We start from the raw sequence: 13,556 nt of genomic DNA on the forward strand, positions 1-13,556 counted from the left end.
CTACCGAGAGAGGAGGTCTACAGAGAAAAGAGAACCGGTCCAAGGAGTGACCCTTGGGGAACACCAACAGGGAGGAGAGTGGGTAAGGAGGAGTTACCATTGAAAGAAACTTGAAAGGAGCGGTCAGACAGATAGGAAGCAAACCGAGAGAGAGCGGTGTCACAGATACCAATGGAGTGCATGTGTAGCTAGCAGTGCTGTTATGCAGGGATTTCTAGATTATAGGAGAATTTTTAAAGTCCACAACGAAGCTTGGTGGGAAAAAACACAAAACAATGATTTAGGTGCTTTGGTCTTCTTCAAATTTGTGGAGAGGGTAAGGCTTCTGACAGGGCTAAGGAGACTTTGGTCCACCGCCAAAACCAATTTGCCCCTGGGATAGCCAAAACCAGTTTACCAGGTAAATAGTGGGGTTCTACCGAAAGAAGACCCCCAGAGGCCAGGAAAAACTCTCAACATACTAGAAAGGGTATTCTGAAGCCTGCACACCCCACCATACAGTAGGGATAGCGGCACATTGCCTCTCCTGCACGTGGATAAGAACAGATACAGTGCTCCATTTTAACCAAAATGCCAAGAAGTGAATGGATTAAAAGAGTGGCTGAACAACTCTTGTATATGTTGTTAATAGTGGTGGAATTAGCTTCGAGTTCATAGGGAGAAAAAAGAGTGAATAGGTAAGAAAGAAAAAAAAAGAAAAAAGAAAAGAGCAGAAAATTATTCATGGCCACTAAAAGCAGTTATGCAAAAGCTACCAGTGTTCAAAAGCAAATTGTTTTACGATGCAATGAATAAACCCGTATTCTGCACTAGTTCACACGCAAAGAAATAAAGTCTTCAAAGTCCACCCAGCGATGATCCATTGTAAAGCTGTTCTGTCTGTGTATACATTTACTCAATGTTTTTTACTGCTAGTTTACTATGCAGCGCTATCAGGAATTTGTGTACTCAGAGAAACTGACACAGCTTCTTAATCAGAAACCTTATCTCCAGCTATTCTCACACTCCTTCTGTTCAATGCCACACAGTCATTAAGCTTTTCCAGGATTACTTGATTTAATATGTCTTACAGATCAAAGTATGCTAATGCCGTATTTATGAGTAATGTCAAGATTACATATCTATTGGAATTCTTCTTGACACAATGTTCCTTACACACCTTCAGGCTGGATAAATCAGCTGAATTCTGTAAACACATCTCTATGCAAGGTTTATGTGTCTGCTGTGTGTGGACTGTGTGTTGGCAGTGAAACATTTTACTGGAGGATGGGCCATAGACAAGATGATTTTTCATCCAATACAGCCAAAATTGCACAAACGAGATGCAGGGACTTGTATAAAACTCTTATTTCAAGCTGACCTGTAGTTTATTCTTGCAGAGTTGTTGGGTTCTCAGATGCTGCAAGTCGCAGCCCACCTTATTGTTTGGCTGGAGGACATCTAGCATCTTCTAGGCCTTTCCTACCAAGCCTAACTGTCCCTGTGCTTCTTTTCCTTTCAATGGTTTTAGGTTCTTTCTATCATAGAGACTCATCATCATAAGAGAATTACCAGGGTGGTCTGCATGCATATGCATTCAGCCCACTGCACTACATTGACATCCACCAATCAAGACATTTGGCCTAATGAGGTGAGAGATATACAGGGGGTACTATTGCTAAAGTCCCCCTGTGAATGTTAGCTGCCCACATAAGTAAGTGAATATTCTAGGTCACCAGCTCAGGAATTATTGAAGGCAATGGGCCTGATTTATTAAAGCCCTCCAAGGCTGGAGAGAATACACTTTCATCAATGAAGCTGGGTGATCCAGCAAACCTGTAATGGATCTGGTCCAGGATTGAAAATATTTGCTAACAAATAGCAAATGACTTTTAAGAAATCCTTTCCAGGTTTTGCTGGATCACCCAGGTTCACTGATGAAAGTGTATCCTCTCCAGCCTTGGATAGCTTTAATAAATTAGGCCAAATGTCTTGATTGGTGGATGTGGAGAGTTTTAATAAATCTGGTCTGTATTGATATTTAAACAACTGTTTGCATAAGTGCTGAGGGCTCCAGTAAAGAGTAGGGTGGTGTGATGTTTTTAGGAAACCATGAACAGTACCATTCTCCTCCGACAAGCCATATTTCTTCTGCATTGCATAGATATTGCAAGATATGTGATACAAAAGGAAAGCTTTTATCATAAAATGTAATAGGGGTGAGGTGAACCAAACAAAGCAAACTATATGAACAATAAACTTCAGCTTTAGGAAACTTAAAAATGAAAATGATCACAGTTTGAATTGGTTATAGAAGCTTGAAGACAAAGCCATGTAAATGTTATTGTTTGCACATTTGTTTTAATTAAACAACACTGTTTCATTATTTACATTATTTATATCTCTTGTTATAGCTGGTAAGCTTCGGGGTTACATTAAAATGGTAAAATGTTTGTATAAGATAGATTTAAATACTCCACCTGGGGTGTTACACATGGTTTGTCTTAAAATAAATTAATATATATTTTATTATTTTATTTTTTTGGTGGTAATTATTAATTAGTTATGATTTACAGGTGTTATTTATAAAGCCACAGCATTGTATACGTTTTGAGCAATGGATTACGTTTTTTACTTGAATTAACTTTTTGATTAGTAATAGTATATTTTTAGGGTAATGCAAAGTTTGATGTAATATTTGCTATTTAGCAAAAAGAATAACGTAAATGGCAATGTTAATTTTGGAAATTTGAAATTTTAACTTATTGTATGTAAAAAATGGTAATGCTGAAAAGCCTAAATGTATACTCCTACAAATGTACTGTTAGTTGTAACCTAAAGTTTATGTACTTCTGTACTTCATCTTGTATGTACTGATGTTTACCTTTGATAAACCGCAATAAAAATAATTTTTAAAAAATGGTAATGCTGTTGTATTATTAATTATGTAAATTGCCTTACGCAAAAACCTAACATAAGTAACTGAATATTTCTGGATATCAGCCTCCCGTTGTCCCTGTACAGCAGAAGAGAATGGAAGACTGCATAAAGTACAACTTTGCTTCACAGAATGTTTTTTCTTTAATTGTGATAAAATTGTTCAATATCCACTTAATCCATTGTAAGTATATGATCACTTTTGTATATAAAATGAACTGATCATTGAACAGATTTGTCAAGTTTTTGTCGGAATGAAATTAGTGTCCAGACTAGGAGTGTGCCCAACTTGGGTTTAGCATGTTTGCCAAGCACTCTCCATCCTTCAGCTCTAGAAGCTGAAAAGAGTGCTATGTGCTTTTCTTCACTTTCAGTGTAACAGTGCCTGTGCCATCTGACAGTCATTGACACCATGAAATCTGTTTCTATCAATGGCTGCCGAAAGTGGGCCCCCTGATTGGAGGAGCGATGACAACTGTCAAGGCATGTCCTGGGCTACAAGCCAGGATCACTAAAAGAAAGCTGAGCCAAATCAGTTGAAGAGCTAAATATTCTGAGTGACCTCTTTGACGCTCCATGTATCTAACTCATGTTCCCATGATATACATAGTGATTAATTAATATATCTGCTTGTTTTAAAGGGCCTACACATGGTGACTGATCAAGAGAAAAAAAAAGCCTTTGACCCTTTCTTACAATATTTTGGTCATGTATGAGTCACCACTGACATTGCCAATAAATATCTGCTTATATTAAGACATCAGGATATTATTTGTGGTCTGTAATGGTCTTTTGTTTTCCCACACATGAAAATAAACCCTTGACATGGATACCAAATATCAATATTTATATTATTATTATTTTATATTATTTATATTATTATATTTATATTTTTTATTTGATATCCAAATTTTAAATGATTTGACTTTCATTGGGGAAGACCAGTTTTTCAGCAGGTTCGGCTTGCAACAGATAAAATTAAAATGTTTGGTGGCCATTTTATTTTAGATATGTAGGGACTGCCTATTATCAAAGCAGGCTGTGTTTGGTGCTAAGTAGTGCTTCAAAGTGATTGGGTTTCTGTTTGTCTTAAAGCAACTCAATCTGTGTTGATAAGATATGATGGGCTAGTAGCTCAGATTGGATATACTTCACTAGTCTGACATTGGCCAGAGCAGGGCCACAGCATATAGCACAGGATAGGCATTATATGGCTGCTAGCTTGCCATTCAAATGGGTAATCACAAAGAGAATCTCTCCAGCACCTACTGCATTTGTAACTCTGATATGTCATATAATCCAATGCTCTGCCTTTAGAAATGAAAAAGTATATCTCAAAAAATATGAACATCTACCTTTTGCCTCGCTCACCAAAAACTTGTGCATGCTCTACTTTGTGTGGTTCACTTTCTTTAACCCGTTAAAATCTGTCTGTACTATTTAATGTACAGCGCTGTGTTATATGTTGACATTATATAAATCCTGTTTTTTATTGTTAATAACAATATTAAAGTTGGATGACTTTTTCCTCATGCCAAAGATTTCAATCTGTACCTTTGTCTACCAAACTGTATAATAATATACCGGTAACAAATACAAAACATAAAAATTCTATATAGTAAATCCACTGAAAAGTTGAAACTAGCAAACTCTTTTTAACTGGAGGAAATTATGTTTAACCTCCGCAGAAAGCATTAGGTACTTTAAAAGTTTCCCCCGGAATTTGGTTGTAGGTTGGTTCAAAACAAAGCTTGATTGGTTCCTCAATGCAATAAGTATAAAGGGCTACTAATATTTAACAGAAATAACTCTGCAGAATGTTGATCCAAAATGTTATCTAATTGCCTTTGGGGAGAAATTGCTGGAGAAATTTGGCCCAAATTTTACATATTTTTCTTTTTTACTTTTGCATTCCTTTTGGATTAATTTTGTGTAAGGAGTTCTAAGAATTCTAGTCTAGTGCTTTTTATATGTTGGAATTTTGCAAAATGGATAAAAAAATCACAAAATAAATCAATAATTACTTAAATTTTCTGCAACATCATAACATAGGTATTATTTCTTTCTTTTTTTTTTTTGTTTAAAGAAACGTCCCAATGTCAGCACACAGCATTGTCTCATCTTGCTGTTGACGCAATACAAGTGAGAGTCACCTGCATGGCTAAGTGTTTACACATCTGACAACATCCAGAATTTGACTGCAAAGCAATAGTGCTGTCATCAAAGTCATTCATTTGAAGAAGATACAAAACACACAAGGTCCATTTGACCTCCTTTGGGTGACATCAGATTTTCCTCTAACAAAATACATTGAGGCACACTGATGAAAACTCTTGTTAAAAATAGGTGTGTTCTTATACATGTTTTTCATAACAACTTAACAACTAAAAAGCTTTTTTTTTTTTAGTGCAGTTAGGTTTAGTTAACAAAAAGTGTGCAAATGATTGGATGTACCCTTGCAAACCTGCCTCTCCTGTACACAAAGAGCCTTGGCAACATCATGAATATTGGTTAACTCCAGTTCTGCAGGTCTTGGCGTGTAGCACCCATCCCTTAAACTTGGTCTTCATCTGTAGTGTTTACTATAATTGGAAAAGAAAAAACAATTGTCCTATTTTCCAGTTTACTACCCTGTATCCCCCAAAATAAGACCTACCCGAAAATAAGCCCTAGCATGAATTTTCCATATTTTTGAGGATGCTTGAAATAGAAGCCCTACCCCCAAAAAAGCCCTACCCCAAAAATAAGCTACTATATATAAATACATGGACAAGAGGTGCTCATTTAAGGAAAGCGCTATTTCTAGACAAGAAATTGGGGCCAATGGTTCCAAAGAAAATGGAGTCACAAGAAATTCATGCTGGAATTCAGAGTTTGGAGAGTTATGATGATGTTCCAGAAGATGATGACATGACTGTATTTAAATAAATGTTGATTTTTGTTCCTGAATCTTACAATAAATTTATGATAGTTTTCAGGGTTTGGAGAGGTATGATGATATTCCATAAAGTGATGACATGACTGTATTTGAATAAATGTTGATTTTTTGTTCAAGAATAAATGTCGATTATTGTTCATCATTTTGCAGCAAAAACTAATATAAGAGACTGTTTTATTTTTGGGGAAACAACCTTAGTGTCAAACATTACACTTTGAAAGAAACTGGTATGGAGAAAGTAATATTGACTCATGTTACCCTTTTGAATTTTTTGATAACCTGTTTCTCCTGGAGAACACTGTTACTTCTCCAGTACTAATGGATTGAAAAAGAAGTCAGAACTACCAATTTCCAGTTTTTGGTTAAAAGCTCAGACAGTATAAAGGTCAAAAGGAGTCAAAAGGACTGCTTACCAACATTCTCACCAGGAGAGATAAGCGAGGGACATCTTCTTCAAGATTTCCTTAGAAACAAAATTCTATCAGATTTAAAAATTCCATATTAATGCAGCTCTGTATTTACAAATGTATCAATAAATGCATACATTGTTTTAAATGTAAGCAACGTAAATTACTGGATTTCACTTGGTTTCAGCCTTTTTCCAGTCTCCGTAGTGAAGGTTTGAGACCAGGAGAGGGGAAGTGCCATTGCACTGTGCTGCAATGTTCATGTGCTAGGATTGGGTATGAAAACAGGAACAAAGCAGATAAACTCATACACTTTTATTATTGAGTCACAAGCTTGAGGATGCACAAGACCTATACAGGTTACTTAACTGCAACAAAGAAAAAATAGGTCTTTGGCTTTGTCAGATTTGACTGTCTAAATCTCACGACTGAATGAACACAAATATAAAGGATTTGGCAGTAATACAGCTCAAATAAATACATTCTGTGTATTAGTTGTTTGCCCATATTTCCCCATCAAAGCACAGGATTTCTGATCTTAAGTGACTTTAACACACATTAGGAAATAAACACATGGTGTGGCTTCTGATGGAAATGTCCCAGATCAATAATGACAATAGGTGAAAGATCCACCTGGAGTCAAATGGGTTCTTTTACTCAAGGAGCAAGAATATCCCTCAGGATAGATCATTTTGAAATAACAATCATTAAAAGAAAGATTCATTTTATTTGCTTTGCTGAGTGAACTTTTGGCATTATTTTATTAAATCAACCCTAATCTGTAACATAATCCAAAGGATTCTGTTACCTTTGCAAATGAAAGACAACTGCAGCAGACGAATGCCAACCATTGGTACATTAATTGGATGGGTAGGTTAAATACTGGGCAATAGCTTTTTGCAATGAAGATACTAGCTGTCACAAGCTGTAACCCTCAAAGGAGAGCTGTCCTGGAATACACTGCTCAGTGAATGTGCATATCGGATGAAAAAATGATAGTTTAAGTGTCTGATCTTCTCTTTTAAAAAAAAAACAGGACCTCTCATGTATAAATGCCTTAAAGCCCCATACTGATACTCATTCATTTTTGGACAAAGTGATTATGAGTTATTGCTTTGGGTGACATTAGGAACAGTTGTGCAATGTTGATGCCATTCTAAGGACCTGGTGCCCTGTTGCCAAGTTATAGGGTATAAAACATTAGTTGTTGCACTGAAGTTGTTCAGTGATATGGCAAAGCAGATCACTAAAATATAGTTGGAGAATGGCTATACAAAGGCTAGATTTGCACTAAAACAAAATGACGAACAATTGCCTTGGGCAATGAATATGTAGAGCCTCTACTCAGCTTTGCTCTGCATTAAAACTTATACCATGTATTAATTTAATTACCTAGAAGAACTTCCAGTCACTGGCATCATTCTAGACTTCACCCATTTCCAAAACACAATGAAGTGATGAGTGCAACATACACTGCGCTTCTGAGTAATGTAAGATGGCGTTGAGTAACAAGTTGGAACTACAAGACTGTGAGGCATTTCACAAGGTGCCGACATCTTGAAACATGTCCAGAGGATATCTCAGACATATCTTAGACATCCTGCTCTATAGAAGACAGAAAGTCAATATCAGATTCTGACAAGATGCTCTATCAACAAGGTGACTATTTCCATCTCTGAGAAATCACAGGAGAAATGATGGACAGGCTCTTACAGGGATTCCCAAAGTTTTTTTTCATTTGCATAAAGAAAAGTTGTAGGAAAAAGAGGGCCGTTGCTGCAACCTGTTGGGCCTCACTCAGATGTATGTGTCAAGGTAGAAGCCAGGCAGTAACATACATACCACATGTTGTGTGAAGCAATTCATTCCTAATGAAACCCTAATGCGCCTTCAAAAAACTGTGTGTTGCACTGCAGGGTGAAAATAATGAAAGATCGGTCTAATAATAATGATAATAATGAAATAATAATAATAATGAAAGCTCTTCTGGGCAGAGTCCTCTCCTCCTCCTGTGTCATTGTTTGTATCTGTCTGTTATTTGCAACTCCCATTTATAATTCAAAAAATTTTATTGATTTTTAAGGGGATTTAAAACAAATATGGGGAAGAAAAGAAAAAGAAAAGAACAATTAACAATCAATGACTTGAGCATTTACAGCATGTCAGTGAACAGTAAAAGAGGTCAGTGATAAGACATTGATATTTCAGGTTTGTATGCAACCCCTATTTAATGTACAATACTTTGTAATATTTTGGTGCTTTATAAATATAGTTCAATAACTTTAATAATAATAATACGGACTGTGTTAAGCAGTCTATTCAAGTGAATGGGCCACCCTAACGCAGTGCACCATATTTCTCACAGCATCAGTGTGCTAAAACTTTTTTTATTAGTACACCACCATATGTGGTGCTACCGATGCTAGGCCACTCCATTCAATGAATGGCTTTTCTTTCCACTGTACACAATAAATAAATAATAAAGCTAACCACAGGCAGGAAGGCTGCCTACAAATAATAAAGTAGATAAATATCTGCTCATTTTTGCAGTGTCATTACCATCCTTAGCTCAGTCCTAATGGGCACATGTACGGTTCATAACAGAAGATCAATCAGGTCTCTTACGAGTCAGAGAAAACAATGAGGATTTTTCACAGTTAGAAGTCACTGTCTGCTTTTTGACAATATGTGGTAGTAAGAGGCAATTAAGGAGCCATCTGGGTGAAATGATGAACTTTGACAATGTCACCTGCCAAAAAAACCTAAGGCTTATCTTGACAATGCTGTGTTCCTTCTCCAAGGACCAAAGACAAAAATGTCTCAAAATATTAAGACAACCATATTAAATATTAGCCAACTATGGACATTCAGTTATGTTCATACTTTACTAAACACTTGATCTTTAAAACAAACCCTCACTTACTTCTGAAACTGTGGGTATTGTGGAAAAATTCATCCTAAATGCCATCCTAAAATTCACTCCTCTTGCCTGTCAGTGACCCAGCAGCTTTCTGATATCTCATGTAACAACGAAGCAGGTTCTTGAGCAGGGTCTTGAGGATTAACTGTTCCACAGTACAAGCGTATTTACTGTTTGTTAGCCGGGTTGTCCATAGCTGGGTTGCATGCTCACTTTACTGCAGCAGTGGTTTGCTTGTGGGAAATGTCCAATAAATCATGAATTGCAAAGATTTAATTTCCTCAAACTCTTGCATCTTTCAAATGATCATATCTAGTGTGTACATTATTGGTGGATTATATTTGAACGATCGTATCGTTACTGCATGTACAGAATTGTGCACAATAGGATCATTCAAAATAATCATGCATAATTATTGATCGGTCCTTAACCGTTTGTTTTCTATTGATAATTATTGCATGTGTGTACATAGCCTTAGAAATTCAGTTTTTCTTAACACAATACAAAAAATTTGCTTCAGTTACTAATTGAGAAGCATTTTCTGCATGGTGAAACTAAATATATCCTCAACAAGAGGAATCCAGAAGTAAATGAACATACTATTGTAATAAAATGTTTATGACTACCTAACTATCAAGTGTGCATATATGAGCTTGTTGGGCATATCCCAATCTTTTACCACTCCCTTGTCTATTTGTATGTGAGAGCATGAACTAGGTGTGAAATTTACAGGAAATTTACAACAGAAACACCTCCTTTATTTTGGTCATAAGACATCTATCTGTAATTCATATCAAAAATTGAATTATAAACTGCTGATTCGCTGGTAAAGAACTCAGAAGAAGAACCACAGTTTTGTCAAAAATCTACTCACTCATATATCCAGCCTACTTGTTGGTGTTGTAGGGAGCTCCTGGGACCCTGCTCCATATTTTCTGAAGCTATCCGATGTTAACATCCTTTTAGGGATCATTCAAAATGTTACATCTATTTCTTACACTATACTCACTTTACCCCATTCCTCGTCTCATCATCCTACTTTTCCTTTCTTTTTAAACCAAAAATTTTTACGAGGCACTCAACCAAACATTTTTGCGATGCCAAGTCTACTTAGTTAATGATTACCGGTATGTATAATTCTGTTTGCAGGTCTTATTATTTTTTAGCTCAACCAATAATAAACAGTCAAACAAGTTTGTTGTCAATCTACATTTCATATTTTTGTTTTTTACCTTTATTATGCTGTTGTATGTTTTTGAACATATTTGAATGTTATTTGCTTAAACTGACCACTCTTTTGGGAAAACTATGGGAAATAGTATTGTCCTTGGTTTGGTCATATACAGTACTTTTGGCCTCTTCTTTCTGCGGTGGTGGTGATAAAAACTAGGACATAGATAATAATGTGGGTGCTATTCTCTACAACATTCTTTTATTGAGTGAGGCTTGATAATAAAAGCTTTTACCTTACCAAACTAAGCTTAGTAAAAGCAGGTTGAATTATTCATGATATCATTTAACTTGGAAAATGTGCAGCAACCAAGATTGGAGGAGAGCAAGCAGTACAAAACTTGGCTGTAGAGAACTTTGGGTTTTTAACTTGGAGGAAATTTTTTTTTGCTGAAGTTAGTCTTTAAGAAATTCAATGGAACTGACAATATCACCGGAAAGTTCAGTTAGGCAAAGTGAAGAGCAAAGGTTAAATACAAAGTGCAATAACCCACAGCTCTCTGATTTTAGCTTGCTATAGTTAACTGAAAAATTAATTCTGATTGCTTTCTGTGGGTTACTTCATTTTACTGGGTACTTTATAGCCTATGGCTACATGTGTGCAGTAACAAGTAAAAAAAAAGAATTAGCAACATGTCCAAAACTGTAAATGACACCAGCTTTTGTATCAGTATATATTTCCTGGCAGAAGCACCTTTAAACTGGAGGGGGTAGGAATTTGCTTAGACACTCACTATCCCCAGCTTCTGCCTTTGTACTAGAAACAAACCAATGACTGTTGAAATAACTGCTAGGACATCAGATAATGCTAACATAAATATAGCATGGAAAACAAATAGATGGCATGCTTTCCTGGAATACACACATTATCCAGTCTAATCTATAAAATTTTATATATATACATCATTAAACTGTAAGCTCTTTCAAACAGGGTCCTCATGTTTTTTTGTATTTATCTATATCCGTCTGTCATTTGTAATCTCTTTTTATGTGTATAGTGCTGTGTAATGTTGGCGCTATAAATAAAATAAATACAGCTTATTAATAATAATAATAATAATAATATTAATAATAATAATAATAATAATAATAATATTATGCCCATGGTACCCCATAAAGAAAGATGAACATGCCACCCAATGACCTTTCAGTGACAAAATGCAGCAGTGACCGTTTGCACAAAAGTATATTAATTCTAATATAAATTGTGCTTAAATCACAACAGCAGTGTGAGGAATTAACTTTAAATGTACATTTGTCAGCCTAAATTTGTTTTTTTGGACTTTTAGGATTATAGAATATTGTTGTAAATTCTTAATCCTTCCACCACCCCAGCCAGCAAGTTATTTTTTACATTGTATCTAATAAGTGTTCCTATGTGCATATTTTAAAAAGTAGCACAAACTTCTGAATTTTTAGTTGAAGACACATGTTGGATTTGTATAACCTCAAGAAGTCTGTGTTAGGTATACAGGTTTATTATCAGAGAGCTGGCCAAGATATTTGAGAGAAATAATTCTATTTACAGATGGGGAGAAGCAAGGGAGACCCATGACTAAGGCTATGTACACACGTGCAATAATTGTTGTGAAATCGTGAAAGATCCTTTCCAGCGACTAACAACTGCACAATGCATGAACGAGCGCTGTACATAGAACACCGTTCTGCTCTATGGAGAGGGGAGGGGGGAGAACGATGGGGCTTCCTTTGCTGCGCTCTCCCCCCTTTACGTGTATTACAATTGTTCATCGTCCATCGTGGATCGTTGATCCACCAGGGCGGTCGTTTGGACGATGGGCGACGGGCGCTGTACACATGCTGACACCATTGTATGTGTGTACGTAGCCTAACAACAGCTTAGGAAATGAGTTAATGATACATTACTGGATCTGTTTTATCTTTACATACACTGACTTTGAGTTGTGGAAGTTTCCTCATTAGCCTCCTTATTGGGCCCCCATTCCTCTAGCCCTATGGCAGCTGCCTGGTTTGCTATGGCTATACTTACTCCATTGTATATATACACATCTGCAAGACCATTTTCAGGTATAGACACACTGCCTGATTGCTTAAACCTGTGGACAATCAATGTCTGACTAATTAGGGTTTTGTGAGCGTCACTCCTTTCAATTATATTCTTTAGTGTCCTGAACATGGGGACTGATATATGAATAGCGCACTAACAGAAAGTCAACATTCACTTACAACATTCATTCATTCCCACAGAAACTACAGCTGATATAGAATTATCATACAAATTGTTTAGGCCTACTTACATCTCATAACTGCAGTAAATGCCGCCTGAAAATATTATACTAGATTAACATTCAACTGCCAATAAACATTAAGGGTCCATTGACACGTTTCTGTCTCTGTATGTTCCACTACGGCACTTATGTTATGTCACTTGTCACCATGTGTTGCATTAAAGCAATCCATTCTAATAAATGGGCTGATATGTACAAAAATGGAAATATGTTATCATGTCTGAGCTGGGATGCCAGCACGCTAACAAACATGTCATGTTGTTACTCCAAGGATCTTCAGTACGGAGATCTGTTTGGACTGTAGGAGCCATTTTGTAAAGCAAACATGTATTGCAAACAAGAGCACTTTCAGATTTACTGTTGACTGCAGTGTTCCACAACAAGCTCATTTCTATTCCCAACCACTCCCATTCAACTGAATGGAAGCTGATGGACATATTTTTGAATTTTGGATTGGCACGAAGCTGCAGATGGTTCCTGGAGGCAACAATTTGATTCTGGCCGCACTCCTTCTTCTCTGGAGTAAGAACTGCACTGCAACTACACTCAACATTACTGAATTGCCCAACACAGTGGTTGTCATAGGGGGTAGTTGAATAGGGGTACCTGGGAACAGCTAACTTTTGAGCGCAAATCTGAAAATGGCCTAACTGGTTTGAATGCAATATACCAGATAACCAAAATATGGAGATTCTTTTTGAGCACAAACAGGCACAGAATAAACGATAGCAACAATAAAATAAAAACAATAAAATTATGAAAATAAAAGAATTGACTGGTGCAATTTTTGCAGTGTTTTGCAGTGCCAAAGCCAAAGAAGCCACAGTCAAAAAAGATAAAACAAGAAAAAATGTATCTTAGTGCACACAAGTCAAATG

Source organism: Pyxicephalus adspersus, chromosome 5 (assembly GCF_032062135.1).
Source record: "Pyxicephalus adspersus chromosome 5, UCB_Pads_2.0, whole genome shotgun sequence".
Lineage (NCBI taxonomy): Eukaryota > Metazoa > Chordata > Amphibia > Anura > Pyxicephalidae > Pyxicephalus > Pyxicephalus adspersus.